At 46.7% G+C, this 19,943-nt stretch overlaps 1 protein-coding gene across 5 annotated transcripts in view; it reads left to right on the top strand.

Moving 5' to 3' along the window:
* Nucleotides 1-19,943, top strand: part of PTPRE (protein tyrosine phosphatase receptor type E) — a 172,743-nt gene that overhangs the window by 26,770 nt on the left and 126,030 nt on the right. For 2 of the 5 annotated variants that reach the window (XM_087432853.1, XM_087432855.1), the window contains exon 1: nt 7,753-8,042. The exons of 2 other annotated variants lie outside the window; for them this stretch is intronic. The gene's annotated coding sequence lies outside the window, so the exon portion shown is untranslated. Of the gene's footprint in view, nt 1-7,752; nt 8,043-19,943 lie in introns of those variants that run through there. One more of the 5 variants, XM_087432854.1, reaches the window with a different exon arrangement.

Below are 19,943 nucleotides of genomic sequence, written 5' to 3' on the forward strand. Positions count from 1 at the left end.
TTAGAATCCTGGACATTCAGAGCTGAAATGAGGTTCTAGCAATTGCCCAAACCAGGGATGGCTTTTTGCGGATGAGGAAACACAGGCCCCAGGGTCGTTGCTCATCCGGGTAGAATCAATATCAGTAGGGAAGGAAGGGGGAGTTCCTTGCCTAAGCTTTTTTTAATAAGGTACTTGTAGGTTTGTGTGTGTGTGTGTGTGCACACCGTGGCTCTTACCCAGACGTATTAATAAAGATGTACGAATAATATTCAAGTAGATAATACTATCTCATACTTTCTTTTAAGAAAAGCTTTCATTTCCCTCTATTTCAGAATAGCAGCCTCGCAGGCTGTGTTGCTGGTTTACAAGTCAGGAGACCCGTACTCTCGCTGTGTCCTGCCATGACTGGTTGTGTGCAATGTTGCTTCCGTGTTGGGGACCCAATTTCTTCACTGTGAAGGGAATTGATGAAAAAAAAATCTCTAAATGAGATAATAGTTGTGAACCAGCCAGCATAGCAGCCCCTTAATTAGGGGGTGTGTACCATCAAGCTGGAATACCTTTAGTTCTAATCACGGAGCACTGCTCAGTCATGACTGTAATTGTTGGTTAAATAGACATGTTTTTGAAAGTAAGTTTATATTTTCTTTAACACAAAATACTTTTAGAATTGATATTACTTTTTATTGTATATATTTAGAGTGCACAACATGATGTGATACACATGTACATTATGAAATAATTACCATAATCAAACTAATTAACACCTCTATCACCTCACATAGTTACCTTTTGTGTGTATGTGGTGAGAACATTTAAAATCTGCTCTCTTAGCAACTTTCAAGCGTACAATACGGTATTATTAACTATAATCGCCATGCTGTACATCGCATCTCCAGAACTTATTCATCTTATGACTGGAAGTTTGTACCCTTTGACCAACATCTCCTCATTTCCCCCACCCCCCAGCACCTGGCAACCTCCATTCTACTCTCCACTTTGTGAGTTCGACATTTTTAGATTCCACATAGAAATGAAATCATATAGTATTTGTTTTTCTGTGTCTGGCTTATTTCACTTAGCACAGTGTCCTCCAGTTTCATCCATGTTGTTGCAAATAGAGGATTTCCTTCTTTTTTAAGGCAGAATAATATTCCATGATGTGTATATGTACATGTATATGTGTGTGTGTGTGTGTGTGTATATATATATCTCTAATCTTCTTTATCTGTTCATCCATTGACAGACATTTAGGTTGTTTCCATATTTTGGCTGTTGTGAGTAATGCTACAGCAAACATAGGGGTGCAGATATCTCTCTGAGATACTGATTTCATTTCCTTTGGATATATACCCAGAAGTAGGATTACTGGATTGACTTTTGTTTTTTATAGTTTTAAGATATATTTCACACAATATTACTTCTTAGTATTCTTTTTTGGTACTGTTGAGAGTGTATAAGATGATAAAATTAGTGTCATTGCTACTGGAACTATTTGGAATTGGTAAAATAGAAACTGAGCCAGTCACCTTTATTGAAGGCAATATCTCCATCCTCAGGCCCAAAATCTCTTCGCTCCGACCCTGCCTGGACCTGAAAATCCCAGGGTGCTCTCCGTTGGAGTGAACTAGAATGCTGTGTTATTACATCTTCCAGGAAGAACTCCAGGAACCCAACATGTAAAAGTCAGCTACTACGGAGAAATGTTTCCCTCCCTTTGAACAAAATTTTATGAATGCCTTTCCTAACAAAGGCTGTGAACTAATCCCCATCATTCATTGTATTTAAATAGCATAACATTCCAGTGACATGCCTTTCTAGATGTTTCAGCAAGTGAAATCATTTGTTTGTGGTTCACGTTATAGCTTTTTCAGTAAAATATGACTTGAGAGCTTTTTCCTCTTACTAACAAAAGAGAATCATTCCATCAATTAAAGAATTTTTCTTGGGATCCTTTTTTTATTCCTTCATCATTCTTTATTTTTAGAAACTTCCTGTTCTCCTATAGCAAATATCCAGTACATGTTAAGTTTTGTCTTTGGAAGATGAGTGCAGAGTCTCACATTTTAGACCTTATTATTCCAGAACAAACAAGCCAGAGGCCCAAACACAGGGTGCTTTGTTATCATTAGCAAATGTGGCACACATTTTTGAAGGGCCCATGGGGTGCAGGTCCCTATAGCTCTGTGCGTGGGGGTGGGGGGATACATGGAGAGAGAAAGCATGGCCTGGACCTCACTGGGATCCACTGCAGCGGGGGTGGCAGTTCAGATACATAAAAAGTGCAAGAGCCACTCAGGGAGATGTATTCCACACAGCCGGGGGGCCGAGGCTGCTGGGGAGGGCTTCCAAGGCAAGTGAGCCCCAAGCTGAGCCTAGTGGGGGCAGGGCCCAGACAGAAGAGATGGCCCCCAAAGGAGAGGCAAGTGGAAGCAGTTCTGGTCTATCCTATATATCCATCCCTAGAACATCTTTCTGAAAACCCCACCCTGACTTTGGTGCTTCCTTGATTAAACGTCTCGGAAGCTCCTTGGCATCTTCTTGCAGGAACCCCATCTGCTTAATCTAGAGAATAAAGCCCTTACCAGAACCCTGCCGATGCTTCCCATCCCGCTGTCACCCAGGTGCGCTCTGGCTCACGCCCCTCCTGATGAACTGCACCTGCTCACTGTGCTATTCCTGTAGTCTGGGGGGCCCCCACTCCATGCACCCCTCATCCAAGTCTTTTCTCAAGTATTGCCTCCTGCCTTCCTCCAAGAATCTCTCAGGGATTTCTTCCCTCTCTCACAGGGGCAGAGCCCTCCTGCTTCCTGTGCACCTAGGACGTTCCTTCCTTCACTGGGTGTTACTGCAGCTCCAGCTGTGGGCCAGGTGTGGTTCTCGGCGCCAGGCATGTTGCCGTGCCCCGCATGGACATCTAGGGTTGGGAGACAGAATAAACAAGTGCACAGGCCTCTTGTCTGTCGTGGCACCTGTGCCACAGTGTGTGATCCCCAATTCACTTTTTCGTGTCCCCCAGAGGCTATGAGCTTCTCCCCTGCGCCCTTGGTGCCTGGCAGCCCCTGGCACTCGGAAGGGCCCAGCACGTGCTTGGGGAATGGACAAACGAGGGGCTTCCCACACGGGCCCGAGCAGAGCAGAACATGGAGCCAGGAGGAGGCACTGAGCTGGCAGAGCCTGGGCTCTGTCCCAAGGCTCTCTCGGAACGGAGAGCAACGTGCTAGCGAAGCACAGGTGGGGCCGAGGGGAACGAGCAGGGAGGCAGTGCTCATGGAAGGAGGAGCCCCGCGGAGTCTGAGAGGTCAAGGTCAGCGCCACTGAAAAGGCAGGGCTTGCACTAGGCTGCAGAGGGCGCTCTCCAAATGCTAAAATCAAGAACTACAGATTAAACTTTCCTTCCAGCTACAACCCTCTGCCTCCTTCTTCCCTGTCCCAGGATTCCTGGACAGCCGCCACTTAGCAGTCCTGGGAACAGCACATTTACTGAGTGTCCATTCTGTTCTGTGCAGTGGCACAGCAGACCCAGGAGGGGTCACAAAGCCACATGCCAGGCAGGTGTGGTCCATGGACCAGGAGAGCCAGGCCTGCCTGAGCTGGGAGGAGCAGCACCTGCCCCGGCCACAGGGGGCGCCCCTGCTCAGGGTCAGCCCACGTGGAAGCACAGAGGGCAGCCCCAGAGGCACATCTTCTGATTTTTCAAGAGAAGTTGGGCATCTAGATCTCATTGTGAAATGCTACAATTTGAAAATGTGGACAACTGAATAAAATATTGTTTTTATATGCCACATATTTGTGGCGTATCACATCAGGTGAGCTCACAGGATATGTTTCCTGTCTGCATTTGGTCTCTGGACAGTTAGCTCTGCATCCCGATTGATGCATTCTTGGCTCATTTCTTTACTTTCAGATATCCACTCCCCTGCCCTCTCCACAATACGACTCCCCCTCCTCCATCTCGCTAAAACTACGTGAGCCAAGTCCCCATGGGAACACTTGAAGGCTCTGCCTTTGTGTCTAGGCTCCCTTGGTTCTCGGACAGAGGCCCTGTAGCCCTTACCTAGAGCCAGGTGAGTTGCAGAGTGGGGAACAGGTAAGGCTGTGGGTGCAGCCTGGCCCTCCCTCTAGGCCGAGTACAGAGCCCCGACGAGAATGTGGACACAGAGTGATCTCATCAGCACAGCCTAGACTGTGTCGCCAGTGCAGAAAAAGGCAAAGAAAACGGGCAAAATGTTGACGCTTATCCGCGAAGCTGAGTGTCTTCTTATAATATCTCACAGGGAAAAAATAGGTCAGCACCGCCCCAGATGCAGGCCAGTTCTCCTGCAGTCCACTCAGCAGCGTGTGGAAGTGCCGCTTGACGTGCCAGAAAGCCTGAGGTCACCGTGTCAGAAGCAATGAGAATGAGTGGAAGTGAAAAGAGAGCCTTAAGTTCCAGGAAGATATTTTAAGCAAAGGGGACGGAGGATCTTGCCCCATCTGCTAGCGGTCAGAGGCTGTACAAATCGTTAGGAGTGGAAGACTGTTGAGGAAATGAGTCGTCAGGGGTTTGGGTGCTATGTATCTGCCTGTCTAAAATGAAACTTTGCAAAATGACATTTTTCTTTAAATTGTACAACGTCGTTGATTTAAAGAAGCAAATCAACTCACAAACTTATGCCTTTAATAGGTCAGTTTGATCAAATTCAATTTGATCCTTTGTCTTTAGTGCTAAAAACCAAATCATACAAAATGTCCATCAACGGATGAATGGGTGAACAAGATGTGGTTTACACATAAAATGGAGTGTTATTCCACCTTAAAAAGGAATGCGGTTCTGACACATGCTACAACACGGATGAACCTGGAGGACATTTGTGCTGAGTGAGATAAGCCAGTCACAAATTCACAGAGATAGAAAGTAGAATGGAGGCCACCAGGGGTGGGGGGAGGGGAGGCCACCAGAGGTGGGGGGAGGGGGGAATGGAGAGTTGTTTAATGGGGACAGAGTTTCAGTTTGGGAAGATGAAAAAGTTCTGGAAATGATGGCAGTGATGGCTGCACGATGTGAATGTACTTAATGCCGCTGACCTGTACACAAAAAGGGTTGAAATGGTAAATTTTGTGTTAAGTATATTTTACCACAATTTAAAAAAATCCTACAAAAACAGGAACCTGAGGGCTGCATCTGAGATCACATCTTGAACTCAGAACTAATTTTTATCACACGGGCCAGGATTCCTGAGCGACTTTCATATTTTTATCTCTTCGGCCTAACAGAAACCCCGACAATTTCTTCGTGATTTTATCCTTCTGTTGTTAACTCTGCCAGGCATCACCACATCCTGTCCTAATAAAAACAACAAGATTCTTTAAACCTGAGAGAGGTCATCTAAGGAAACCATCCCTATACATCTAGTTCAGAGCAAAATGTGCTCGTGTCTATGTCAACTGTTTATAAATTTATGTTTTTCTGAATACTGCAGTGGTATGTGTTCATCAGTAAAAATCTGGACTTATAAAGATGATTTAAATTTTTTCCCTTGACGGTTTGTGAGGAACCCCCACCCTTGCCTGACTGCCAGTCTCTGCTCCCCTGTAACCTCTGTATTGAGGAATAATACACGCTAGTCCTTTCTTAGCGGCTCTCTCCCACTAGTCTGAAGGGCCTTGGGGATTCCTCAGGGGTTCTGTTGATTCCTGAAGTTCCCTATCAGGTCTCCCACATGGCAGGGGGGTGGGAGCAGCCTCCTGCCCACCTCAGAATCCCTGATTGGAGGAAGCACAGTGAAGGCCCCCTACACGAGGCAGCGCTGGGCTCACATGAGGACCCACCCGCCAAGGCCCCAAGCCCCAAAGTCTTGCTGCCTGGAATGCTCTGGGGGCCTCTCAGGCGGAGAGGTGTCCCTGATTTCATTTTCTCTGGCAAAGGGAACTGGAGGACTTGGTGCCACTTTATTCTGCAGTTGGTCAGCACTTCCCACACGGATTTTCTCTGTCCTCCCTTGACTCTGTGCTCCCCCGCCCTCACATCCACCAGTCCCAGAACGGAGCTGGGGAGGCCTGCTGCTCAGCAGCTAGGTAGGCAGGCTGGCAGTGACCATGCCCAGAGCTGGGCCTACCTGCTGGGGTGGGCAGTGTTGACTGGAGGGTGTCTGTGGGGGTGGATCGCTGACCTGGCTGCAGACTTCGGGGAAGGAGGAGGACGTGGTTACCATCGTTACTGGGCTGAGGAATCTAATAAGAAGCAATGGGACTGTCCCAGGAAATTGGGGAACTCAGCACTGTGGAAACTAAGAGCAGGTGAAGGTGTTCCCATTGGGGAAATATGTCAGCCAGTGGCCAGGGTGGAGGGCAGCAGCAAATCAGGGCCGTGCCGCCAGAAGGGCTGAGGTCCAGGGTAAGTTACTGCACAGAGGGCCCAATGAGGATCCAGGGACCAGACTAGGATATTAAAACAGGACTGGCGATTAAGAGTAAGACTATAGCTATGATGTCATAATGACACATGACGGTCAGGGCCAGATGAGCAGCTCTGGGAGGTATGCAGTAAGTATTGCTTGGATGAGTGGGTGGATGGATGGATGGATGGATGGGTGGACAGGTGAATAAATCAGTAGGTGGTTGATCTACCCATGGATGAATAGGTTGATGAAGCTAGAAAAGTGGGCAAAGATCAGACCATGAAGGCCTTATAAGGAATTTGAGCATAGTGTGGAAATCCATTTAAAGAGTTTAGGCAGGAGAGTGACAAATGGATTTGTGTGTATGAAAGATCCCTCTGACTCCCTGTAGATAACAGGCCGATAGAGATACAAGACTGGAAGCAAGAGACTAGTTGGGAGGCTGTTGCAGTGATATTAGTGCCCTGAAATTAGGTGGGTGGCAACAGGAGGGAGAAAGTGGGCCAGTTCCAGATGTTTTCAGATAGCACAATTCTCAGGAAACAGTGGCTTTGGTAGATGTTTGGGGTAAGAGAGGAAGACACCAGGACACCCCCAGTTGATTAGGCAGGTGGGAGGTTGGCAGCGCCTTCCATCTGGGTAAGGGAAAGGAGGAAGGTCAAGTGTGGGAAGAGGGAGGGATTACTGTGGCTGTCACAGTACTTGTGGCGCTTGGTGGCATTGACCTGCCTGCACACCTATCTCCTCTGCTGGCCCTGAGGGCAGGCCGCGCGGCTGCCTCACTCCTTCCCCACATCCCCAGAACTTAGCTCAGTGCTGTGTGTGGTTGGTGTTTGAAGCTGTTGGACTAACGAGTGAATTTGGAGCTGGGATTAGACCATCTCTAAAAGCCTTCCCCTCTCAACTGTGCCACTTCTGCGACATGTATGCAGGGCAGAGTGGGGTCACTTGAGGAACTGGCAGGTCAACGTGGAGAAGCTTCCAGAATGAACTAGCAGTGGGGGAAAGATGTCCATGTCTGGCCTTATGCCTCAAGCCCAAGGCAACGTGCCAGCCAGACTTTCGGCTCCTTGCCCGGGGGCACCTGTGTTTCGCTGTCTGCTCCTGGCTCTAGTTTGAGGAGGCCCCTTTCTCATGACAAATGCCGCAGACACTGAATACCGGCCTCACAGCAAAGGCAGCTCATGTGGACGGAGTATGTGTTGCCTTCCTCCACAGGAACAGGGTTTGGCAATAAACCAGACTCACTGTTACGACACATCCTCGGGGAAGTAGGTCATGTGTCCCCAGGACAGTCACAGAAGCCAATGAGAATGAGATGTTTGGGCTGAGTGGGGGCTTTCTTTTTCTCAAAGCTCCCAAGGGCGGGGACCAGAGCCATTTGCTTTCCTGTCAGTTATGCATTTCCTTCCCCAAGATTCGTCACCCCTCCCTCCTCACCTGCTTGCTCTGAGGTAAAGGGACACAGAAGTGCAATCTCCGTTTTATCCACAATCTTTGCTGACGCCTGCGAGGCACCTGCCATTGTTGGGTCCTCCATGTAGTTGAAGAGGAAGAGAAGGTGGTAGGTCACCTCTGCGGGCCCGTGCCTGTGACGTAGCGTGCCTCTGTGGAACGTCCGTGCGGAGCTCCACAGGCTTCTGAGAGAGGCCTCCGTGTGCGGTGAGGCTTTACCTTGAGGTGAGAGTGGCCCAAGATGGACAGGGGTGGATCTGGGAGGTGTCTGGAGAAGCAACCTCAGATGCTGAGGGTCAGTTAGCGGCCGAAGGAGAAACGCCTCGTGTGGTGAAGTCTGACAGAGGCTGGGAGAGGGGTGCAGGAGGAATGGCTTCCTTCTTCTGGTCTTCCCTTCAGAGCCAGAAAGGCGATGGGGCTCCTTCCACGACCTGCATGTGAAGGGATGTCAAGCTCATAATTCACCTGTGACAGGAGAAAGAGGGACCTTCTCATTTCTTACCATTATTCCAGAAATATGTATGTTTCTCTCAACTTCTGAGACCGTCAGAGACAACTGACCTTCAAAATGAGGTAGTCCAGCTGCTCTTGTGGGCTTCTGTTGTCAGAGTGCAGTTAGAAAGATTCCGCCGGGCCGGCCCGGTGGCATAGCAGTCAAGTTCGCGCTTTGATGGCCAAGGGTTCGCCGTTTCAGATTCTGGGCGCAGACCTGCTTACCTATCAAGCCATGCTGAGGCAGCGTTCCACAGAGAGCAACTAGAAGGACAGCTATGACATACGACTATCTACTAGGGCTTTGGGGAGGAAAAAAAAGGAGGAAAAGGAGGAAGATTGGCGAAAGATCTTAGCTCAGGGCCAATCTTCCTCAAAAAAAAAAAAAGAAAAAAGAAAGAAAGATTCCACCAGCTCAGCGCATTCTGAGCAAACCCACAACGTAAAACTTTATTTCTTGCACTTTCCTTATCTTGCTTCAAAGGAATTTCAATTTTCTTGATATATTGGCCCAAAGATGTGGTAACACTGTGCTCTACTTTGGGAAAATTGTCCCTGGGACAAGTTACAGTGGTGTAAATGAAATGATAATTCTTCTAAATGATTCCTTATTTCTCTTAAAGGATAAAACATAAAATGCATTGAAATCCTCAAGTGATTGAAAATAAACATATGTATTTATTTAATTGAATTATTGAGTTAAATAATTTATTTAATTGATTGGAGATTCTACAACAGGGCCTAAGCACAAAGAGAAAACGCGTCAAAGTACATGGAGGGTGAACAGCATTCGTACGCACACTTTTTGACTGATATTGATCACCTTCTAAGTGGATATTCTGCTCAAGGCCCTGGGAGGAAAGAGATGGAAAGTCAGACTCTGCCCTCATTTGAGGGCCGATAAGTAAGGATGTATGCACAAGGATGCTTATAGCAGCAAAAAGTAAGATAAAGTAAGAAGTGGAAAGGCCCATCAATAGGGAAAGGTTGACTAAAGATTGGTTCTGCTTCTGCATCTTGGAACAATATGCAGCCCTTCAGAGGTGCACATGAGACCTCTGAGGGCTGACAGGGTGGGATTTCTGCGATACATTGATAAGTGAGAAGAACAAGATGCGTGAGGGCATCGTCATCTCCCCAGAGCCTGCACCTGTGAGCGCTTGTCTGTCTGTAACGGCATGCACAGGGAGAGGTGTGCACGACACACTGCCGGTTAGCTCTTCGATTACTTACAGTGGGAGTGGGAGTGAAAAAGGGGAGAGGCAGGAGGAAAGAAAACAAGGATGGCAGAAAGCCATATGTTCTAAATGATCACATATACTGTGACTTAGGTAAAAATCGCATTTGCATAGAGAATAATTTATGCCGTGGGACGGCCACTGAAATGTTAGTATTCCGGTTTCCTTTCTTTTTATACTGTTTTGCAGCGTTTGGTTGTTTTTACAATGAGCATTTTACAGTGATCACATTTATTTATGTGATCAGAAAAAAATAGCTATATTTTAATTTTGAAAAATTAAATAAATGCAAATTTTTGAACAAAATAATTAGAAGTTCTCAAAGGTATCTGCTTTTAAAGCAAGCCAGACTCATCTACATTTAAAAGCTCCTCTGCCAGGAAGCCTTCCCCTGAATTGCGTCTTCAGTTCTTAGGACTGAAGACTGTTGAGGAATTGGCAGACCCTGAGGTGATTCTCCCTCAAGCTTTATATTAGAAATCTGTTTCTCATTTTAAATCTTTCAAATCAGTCCTATGGGTTTAAATTTTATTTATTTATTTATCTATGCTTACAACCTCTAATGCCTCTGGCGTTTTACCTTGCCTTTGGACAAATTTTCACTGAGTTTAAGAGCATACTTTTTCTGTGCCTGGCCATCATGCCATATTATAAAGGAGATCTCCTTTCACTGGACCGCCCATACCCACCCACAGGACCCGTGGGATACAAGAACACAACTTCTTATGTTCTTCTATAGCAAGGATCTGTGCTGGACCACATGTACACAAGAAAAGCCACTGACTTTTAAAATTTAGTATACAAACTAAAAGGATATTATCCCCGAACCAGGATTGGCAAAAATATGGTTGGCAGTGGATCACCAAAGTTTAGTGTCCCTGGAGAGTGAGGATAGGGATGGGGGAGGCTCATTACGTAAGTGGGGACCACATGATGAAGGACTTCCCATGACATGCCCAAGAGTTTGGGTTTTTTCCTGGGAGAGCATGGAAAGCCCAAGGGAAAAGCAGATTGAGGAGGGTGAGCCTAGACCCAGGAGATCAATGCAGAGCCCTGAGTCTGGGGACATGCACGCTCCATAAAAAATAGACTTTATTTTTTAGAGCAGTTTTAGGTTCACAGCAAAACTGAGCAGAAGTTAAAGACCTTTCCTATATATCCCTTGCCCTCCCCACACATACAGCCTCCCATACTATCTACATCCCCCATGAGTGGTACATTTGTTGCAATTGATGACCCTACATTGACACATCATTATCACCCAGAGTCCATAGTTTACATCAGGGTTTGCTCTTGATGTTGCACATTCTATGGGTTTTGACAAATCTGTAGTGACATGTATGCACCATTATAGTATCCTACAGAATAGTGTCACTGCCATAAAAAATCCTTTGTGCTCCACAGATTTGTTCCTCCCTCCCTCCCTCCCTCCTAACCCCTGGCAAGCACTAATCTTTTTTATTGTCTCCATAGTTTTGCCTTTTCCAGAATGTTATATAGTTGGAGTTATGTAGTATGTAGCCTTTTCAGATTGGCTTCTTTCACTTAGTAATATGCGTTTAAGTTTCCTCTATGTCCTTTCATGGCTTGATAGCTCATTTCTTTTTAGTGCTGAATAGTATTTCATTTTCTAGATGTTCCAGTTTATTTATCCATTCATCTACTGAAGGACATCTTGGTTGCTTCCAAGTTTTGACAGTTATGAATAAAGCAGCTATAAACATCTGTGTGCAGAGTTTTGTGTGGACATAAGTTTTCAACTCATTTGGGTGAATATCAAGAAGCTTGATTACTGGATCATATGGTAAGAGTATGTTTAGTTTTGTAGGAAAATGCCAAACTGTCTTCCAAAGTGGCTGTACCATTTTGCATTCCCACCAGCAGTGAAGGAGAGTTTCTGTTGCTCCACATCTGCATCAGCATTTGGTATTGTCAGTGTTTGGATTTTGGCCATTCTCATAGGTGTGCAGAGGTATCTCATTGTTGCTTTAATTTATACTTCCCTGATGACATATATGTGGAGCACATTTTCATGTGTTTATTTGTCATCTGTATATCTTCTTCAGTGAGATATCTCTTCAGGTCTGTTCATATTCCATTTTTTAATCAGGTTGTTCATTTTCTTATTGTTGAGTTTTGAGAGTTCTTTGTATATCATTGATAACAGTCCTTTATCAGATATGTCTTTTGCAAGTACTTTCTCTCCCAGTCTGTGGCTTGTCCTCTCATTCTCTTGACATTGTCTTTCACAGAGCAGGAGTTTTTAATTTTAATAAAGTTCAGCTTAGCAATTCTTTCTTTCATGGGTCACAGGTTTGGTGTTGTATCTAAAAAGGCATCACCATATGCAAGGTCATCTAGGTTTTCTCCTATGTTATCTTCTAGTAGATTTATCGTTTTGAATTTTACATTTAGGTCTGTGATCCATTTTGAGTTAATTTTTGTGGAGGGTGCAAGATTTGTGTCTACAGTCATTGTTTTGTAAGTGGATGTCTAGTTGTTCAAGCATCATCTGTTGAAAAGACTATCTTTTCTCCATTTATGGCTTTTGCTCCTTTGTCAAAGATGAGTTGACTGTATTTATGTGTGTCTATTTCTGGGCTCTCCGTTCTGTGCCATTGATCTTTTTGTCTTTTCTTTTGCCAATACCACACTGTCTTGATTACTATAACTGTATAGTAAGTCTTGAAGCCGAGTAGTGTCAGTCCTCCAAGTTTGTTGTTCTCCTTCAGTATTGTGTTGGCTATTCTGAGTCTTTTGACTCTCTATATAAACTGTAGCATCAGTTTGTCAATATCCACAAAATAACTTTCTGAGATTTTGATTGGGATTGCATTGAATCTATAGATCAAGTTGGGAAGAACTAACATCTTGACAACATTGAGTCTTCCTATCCATGAATATGGACTATCTCTCCATTTATTCAGTTCTTTGATTTCATTCATCAGAGTTTGTAGTTTTCCTCATATAGATCTTGCACATATTTTGTTAGATTTATACCTAAGTATTTCATTTTGGGGGATGCTAATGTAAATGGTATTGTGTTTTTAATTTCAAATTCCACTTATTCATTGCTGGTATATAGAAAAGCAATTGACATTTTTTATATTAACCTTGTATCTTGCAGCCTTGCTGTAATTGCTTATTAGTTCCAGGAGTTTTTTGGTCAGTTCTTTCAGATTTTCTACATAGACAATCATGTCATCTGTGAACAAAAACCGTTTTATTTCTTACTTCCCATGCTTACTTTGTTCCTGATCTTGGTGGGGAAGCTTCTAGTTCCTCATCATTAAGTATGGTTTTAGCTGTAGGGGTTTTTTTGCAGATGTGTTTTATCAAGTTAAGGAAGTTCCCGTCTATTATTAGTTTGCTGAGAGTTTTTTTTAATATCATGAGTGAGTATTGGATTTTGTCCAATGCTTTTTATATGTCTATTGATATGATCATGTGATTTTCTTCTTTAATCTGTTGATGTGATGGATTACATTAATTGATTTTCAAATGTTGAACCAGCCTTACATACCTGGGATAAATTCTACTTGGTCATGGTGTATACTTCTTTTTGTATATTGTTGGATTCAATTTGCTAATATTCTGCTGAGGACTTTTGTTTCTAGGTCCATGAGGGATATTGGTCTGTAGTTGTCTTTTCTTGCAATGTCTTTGTCTGATTTTGGTATTAGGGTAATATGCTGACCTCATGGAATGAATTACGAAGTGTTTTCTCTCCTTCTACCTTTTGCAAGAGATTGTAGAGGGTTGGTGTAATTTCTCCCTTCAATGTTTGATTCACCAGTGACCCATCTGTGCCTGGTGCTTTCTGTTTTGTAAGGTTATTAATTATTGACTCAATTTCTTTAATAGATATAGTCCTACTCAACTTGCCTGTTCCTCTATTTATCCAGGTTAACTACAGGTTGGGACTTGAGGGGAGTGGAGAAAGGCAGTGCGTGGATGTCCTGAAAGTCTGCTCAGTTCGTGCCTTCACTCACTCATTCACTCATTTATTTGCATATTCATTCATTCACTCATTCATTCAATAGCCACCTACTGAACCAGTCTACCAGGAGTAAACCCTGCCTCAAGATGACAGCATATGCATTTCTTATGCCTTCCTGTGCTTTTCCTTGGATTACTTACTTTTTTTTTGTTTTTAAAGTGTAACTGCACATTTCCAATTAATTAGACTCCATTAGTTTATATTTTGTAATAATCAATGAAATAAGCTTTATGGAAGGCCAACTTCCTGAATTTGCAAAGGAAGTGATTACTAAGCAAATTAGAACATAAGTCCATTGCTGGGAAGGTATTTGTGTTTAAACCACAAACTTTTCAAATGGCCTTAAGCACTTTCTCCAGAGTGGTATAGGGCGTGGCTATCCACTCAGACCCACACGGTTGTGACCCTGGCTCAGCCACTTGACAGCTGGGAGACTCAGGATGGTCTCCTTATCTCTTTAATCCTCCTTTCTCTCAATTGTAAAATGCAAATAATAATAATAATACCAACCTTGCAGGCTGCTTGTGAGGATGAATGAGATGCTGTTATAAAGCTTCTAGCATCAGGCTTGGCAGGCCACCAATAGGAGCCCTTGTCCTTGTTAATTCATTCGGGGGCCATGTAGTGAGAGTCTCTCAGTGCTGCAGGGATGCAGACACGAAAGTTAGTGCCTGTTCTCACAGGGAGCGCACCCTGCTTGGGAAGCTGGGACGGGGGAAGATGATTACTATAGAAGATGGAAAGGGAGCAGAGATCAGGGGAAGGGAGTGAATAGCAGAAGCCTGTCGGGAAGCAGGCAGGTGCAGGCTTGGTGGCCTGCCGGCACCTGGGTCAGATGGTGGCACCTGAAGTGGACTTGGAAGGGCGAGGCGGGCTGGACGTGAAGAGTGGACTTTCTCCCCCACGGTCTGCGGCACCTACACCATGCTCTGCATGGAGCAGACACGTAGGAAGCCAGCGCTGAAGTGGGTTCCAGCAAGAGAGAGAACAGTTCAAGGAAAAGCCCATCCAGGAAAGCCTCCTCTTTTGGCTGAGAGCCAAGGCTTCTTATCTGCTCCTTTAAAAGGTCCTTTATCAACTTCTCCTGTGCTTGGGCCCTTGGATAACTTCTTTGCCTTTCACACTTAGGCCTCATGGGATTCTTTCTTGCTCTTCTGCCTCCAGCTCCTTTGAGGTCTGGTCCCACCCCACACTTCACCTGGTCCCCTCTGACCCTGAACTCCTGGGGTCACACGTACACACACACATCTTTTCATAAACATAGCTTTGTGGCCCCTGGAGCTTGGAGCGGGTCCAAGTCATCTTTGGACCCCTAACTCAATCAATGTATAAATTTGCCCTCTCCCAAACCTTGCGTGAATTGATGAGCATTTAGCTTCCTTAGCCCCCAAATGTGAGACTTTTTCTTATGCAGAAACAAGTGGTTCCCACTTGCCCCTCATCTTTGCTGTTAGCACGCATTCAGATGATGCCAATGAATTGGCTTCTCCAGGCAGAGCTGAGGGTTTCAGAGGGAGCTCGCTCTCCCCCACGTGCCCAGCATGTCTGTGGCCTTCTCCGGGGCATGTAAGCACTTTCTTCAGCTCACACAAATGAACACGATTGGACATTCAGCGAAGTCTCCCAGCTGCAGTCTAATTCTTTCAGATCCTTTTCCGTGACAGTCTCCCCTTTTTGGAGCCGGGTTGGCGGGAGGTGAGATGAGAACAGTGTTGGCTTGTTGGGGAGCTGTTTGTAACGCACCCGGCATGGAGAATTGAAAATACTTCCTTAGAGGCTTCTCTCTGGGGCCGGGTTGGGTGGGGGAGGAGTGGGGCTTGGTAAAGGCCAGTAGCGCCTCGGCATCTCTCTCCAGGGAGGTGCCTCTCTTTCTGCCCAGGACTAGGTACTGTGCAACAAGAGAGATCAGATTGGGGGGTGATCAGAGGGGGTGGGGTGGGGCTCTCCCGGGAGGCTAGGGGGTGGCCTGGAACTTGAGACAAATTGAGGCCAGCACGCACAGAGTACAGGCCTCTCGACTAAGGCTGCGCCCCTTGCTCAGCTCTGGGATGCCTGTGCCCTCCAGTGCTCCAGGCCCTGGGAGAGCAAGCGCGGCCCCTGGGAGGCTGGCCTTTACAGCTCTCTGACTCCCTCTCCGCCCAGCATCTGTCCCTTCCAGCTCTCACTGCGCTTGGTAGTCATGTATATCTATTTGTGTGTTAATGTAATTATTCCTGACTGTGAGCAACAGTGAGCAGGGCCTGGACTGTCTTGCTCACACTCTGACCCCAGGCACAGCAGGTCCAGGCACACTGTGGGTACTTGGCAGGTACCTGTGGAATGAATGAATGAATGAATGAGTGAGTGAGCGAGGGAAAGAAGGCATGACGTGTGACTTGTACGATGCCTGGCATACAATAATCACTCAGGAGATGCTCGTTCTGGGGGGGCGGGAGAGACTTTCAATTTTCCTTCATGTATTACCGGGTTGTTTTAATTTCATTGAACAATAAGCATTTATTCTTTTTTTTTTTTAGTTTCTAGGTAACGGGAGGGAAACGCAGTAAATGCTCAGTCCTTCCTCCTTGCCAGGGCCTAGGGGTTAAGGGAGGTCTGACCACCCAGGGCACGTGGCTCCGACCGCTAATGGGGAAGGCAGCCCCCAGGAACAGCTCCCTGCACCTGCAGGAAGGCTGACACCTATGGAGTGTGGGCACCATGCCAGGTCACACATGTCCTCTCTTGTAACTGTCAGGGCACCACGAGACAGGTGAGGGAGCCCAGGCCCAAAGGTGAGGTAGCTTGTTCCCGGGGGCTCAGCTTGCTGGACAGTGAGCCCAGGGCCACTGCTGCGTCCACGGCCTGCAACTGCTCTGCTCCCCTGGGCACAGACCCACTCCCGGTGAAACAGAGGGCCCCTTTACCTGGAGGGGAGGGGCCGACGGAGGGGGCCCTGATGCTCGGGGTCTGCAGGGCTGGGGACTGGCGAGCCTGCAGGCGGGTCTGCACCAGCACTTCCACTTTCCCGTGTCGTCTGAGTACTGCTGGTTAGTTCACTGTCAAAACTAGACCCGTGCATTTTTAATCTGCTGCAGTCAAATTACAACTTTCAGTGTTCACAGGGCACAGGCCCTGTTCAAGGCACAGCCTTGGGTGCCGTGGGGCGGACAGAGCAGGCTCCTTCTCTGGGACCCCTACCTACTCCGGTGCCCAGTAGCGTACGGAGCTGTGCTCAGAGTGAGGCTCCTCACATTTGTAAGGGGAGAAGGAACGAAGCCCTGTCCCCGAGAAGCCCTCTGATTGCTCACATCACTGTCGCTTAGAGACTAATGTTGGTTATTAAGAAGGTTGATTTTTTTTTTCCTGCAGTCTGATCTCTGGAGTCAAGCCTCTGTGAGAGTCTGTGCTGGACCACTTCATAGATTCAGGCAGAGCAAGTGCTCTTGGCAAGTGTTTCCTTTACCTGGCTGCTGAGAACGGGGGTCCCACAGGTTAAGTCCCACAGGTTAAGACTTATCTTCATGGCCCACACAAGGACATCAAAGCTTTACCCTAGAGAGTCACCAAACACCCTCCCATCCTTCCATCCATCCCTCCATTAATATGTGCCAGGCCACTGCCCAAGCTTTCTCTGGGATCTCAAGTATTTACCACTGGGAAAAGATAAGATGTATTTGTGAAAAAGCAGTAATTCATTTCAGTTTAAGGTCAGCTCAGGGTAAACATGGGGATGAGTCAGAGATGGTTTGGAAAAGTAGTTTGCCAGCCTGCTGACCTGAGATGTCAGTGGGGAGCCATAGAATGTTTTAGAGCAAGGTCATGGCACGATCAGCTCTGCATCTTAAAAGATAGCAATTGGCCAAGAGGAGATGAGGCTTGGAGATTATTTGGGACGCTACTACAGGAGTCCATTCATCACACAAACAAACATTTATTAAACATGAATTATGTACTAGGGCTTGTGGTGAGTGCTAGAAGGATGAATTGAAAATGGTGATGCCTTTGACTGAATCCAGACAAAAGTAGCAGGAGCGGAACTGAGAGCAGAAGCGGTCAAGGAAAAGGCATTCTCATTGGCCGCTCGGTCGGTGGGCTGCAGCTGAGGATGCAGTGTGCGGACTGGGAGGACGACAGCCTAAGGTAGTAGTTCTCAGCCCGGGGGCTGGGGGTGGTTTGCCTCAGGACATTTGCAAAACCTGAAGACAAGTTTGATTGTCATGGCTGGGGTGGGGGATGTTCCTGGCATTTAGTGGGTTGGGTCCAAGGATGCTGCTGAGCATTCTACGGTGCACAGGATGGATCCCGCATGACAAAGGATTTTCTGGTCCAAAATGTCAGTAGTGTCGAAGCAGAGAAACCCTGGCTAAGGCAGCGCCTAGGTGGGGAGGAAGGGGTCTTGCCATCCACAGAACCAGGGCCTGGGAGAGGAGCTGGGTTGGGGTCTTTGGATATATCCCGTTGGGGGGCCTTCAGACTCCTATGTGGAAGTGGAAATCTGTGTCTAGAGACCTCGACTGTGGGGTCACGGGCTGAGAAACATTGGCTGAGGCCGGAGGAAGGATGTGCATCTGATGAAGGGAGTCTGTGGAGGACAGCCATTGAGATGGCAGCTAGGCCCACGGAGGCATGTGAAAATGCAGGTAACCCACAATACTCCAGGGTCTTTCTCCTGTCTAACAGGGGCTGGGGTGAGCAGACACTACCAAAGGCCTGTGGTGTGGGCCCATTCTCCACACTGCGCACGCACACTGGCCGGCAGAGATGTCTGGAATGCTCTCCCAGCACTCTTGCATTAATTAACTCCCACTTCTCCTTCAGCTCTCAGCCAATGCTGCTTCCTATAGGAAGCCCTCCCTGACTGCTAGTCTGGGTCAGATTGCATCTTCTCAGAGAACCGTGTTCATTAATGTGAACATGTGCTTGACGTCTGTCTCCCCTACCACCTGTGAGCTGCGTGAGAGCCAGAGGGGCTTCTGCGTTGGCCCGTCATGGTATCTTGAGAGCCCAGCACGTGGCACGTGCTCATGAAATGTTTTATGAATGAGTGTACTTTGTCCTTGATAACTAAGGGTCCTCTTTTCACCGCTTGTGTGACAAAACCGAATTGACAAATCCAAAGTGGACGAGGACAGCGTTTCCATCCTGGAGAGGTGCAGTCTGGAATGAGCGCAGCTGAGTCTCCTCCTGCCTCACCTGGGGGGCAGCGTGTGTGTGCAGGTGCGGAAGCCGCTGGGCTGGGGGTGGTCTCCAGCAGTCTGAGGCTGCCGGCCCCGTGCTGAGCATGGCTCAGGTTCGCCTCTGGGAAAGCCCAGGGCCTGGGCGCCGGGACCTCTGCGCAGAGGAAGAAGGGAGGGTCTGCTTGGGCCGAGGCAGCATCTCCAGCACCAGCACTGTCTCGAGAGCTGCCTGGCCTCTCTTCTCTCTCTTGGAGGAGAAACCAGGCTCCATGCCTTTGATCTCTCTTACTTTTCATCCTTTGGTAAAAGTGTTCAGTTTTACTTTCTTAAAGCAAAAGCATCAGAGTTGGCGCTGGCCCCTAGGTTTTAACATCTTCCTCATAGTGTTGTCCAGCCTCTGTCCTGCCCAGACCACTCCTTGCGAAGCTGATTGTATCTGAAGTGGAACTCAGTGTAATTGCAGGCCATTGCCCACTCCCAGCTGGCACAGTATCCTTTTCCTTTATTAAATTTAAACTGTTAGGAGTATATTTTTATAGATGATGCTTCTAGCCATCTCTGAGAATTAATGAAGTTCTTAATCCCGTGTTTTTTAGCCTTTGGCTAACTGTGGACAATTCTCAGTTTTAAGGGAAAGATTTACTTCTTTTTCAATAAACTTAAGTGCCTCAGCCATTCCTTTCATATTCCAAGACGCTCGCATTACATGGCAATTAATCTTTCTTGCTAAGATACAGGTTGGTAACATTCAGAAATGTTACTTTGGGGAATGCAAACTCTGATCAGGTAGTGATTTAAAAAAAAAAGCTCTCTGCACCAGTGATGCTGTGGAGAGTTTCATTTTCAATAAGCACTCACGGTCAGTTGTATAATTTTCAGAACACAGGCCCATCAGCAATCTCCTAGATGTTGGCATTTTGCTGGAAGGTTGGAGAGTCCCCTGGATCGCATGGGGAAACCACAGTCTGGGCGAATGACAGGGGCCAGCCCAGCCAGTCGTTCATGTATTCTCCCACTGAAATGCCATGAACGCATTTAGGCTTTAAACGTCTCTTTTCCCAATTTCTCAGAACCCTTTGAAGGTCCTGCACTCGACTTGTGAAATTCGGTGCAAGCTGGATTTCCTTAATAAGTGTGTCGCTACTACAATAAGCGGGTTTTACGTCTTAAGAAGCTTCTTTAACTTGAACTTCCATAATGATATTTTTATCATCATCGAATGGCAGGAAATAGATGCTGG

The sequence above is a fragment of the Ceratotherium simum genome, chromosome 6 (genome assembly GCF_057802395.1).
Source record: "Ceratotherium simum simum isolate JZ-2026a chromosome 6, ASM5780239v1, whole genome shotgun sequence".
NCBI lineage: Eukaryota > Metazoa > Chordata > Mammalia > Perissodactyla > Rhinocerotidae > Ceratotherium > Ceratotherium simum.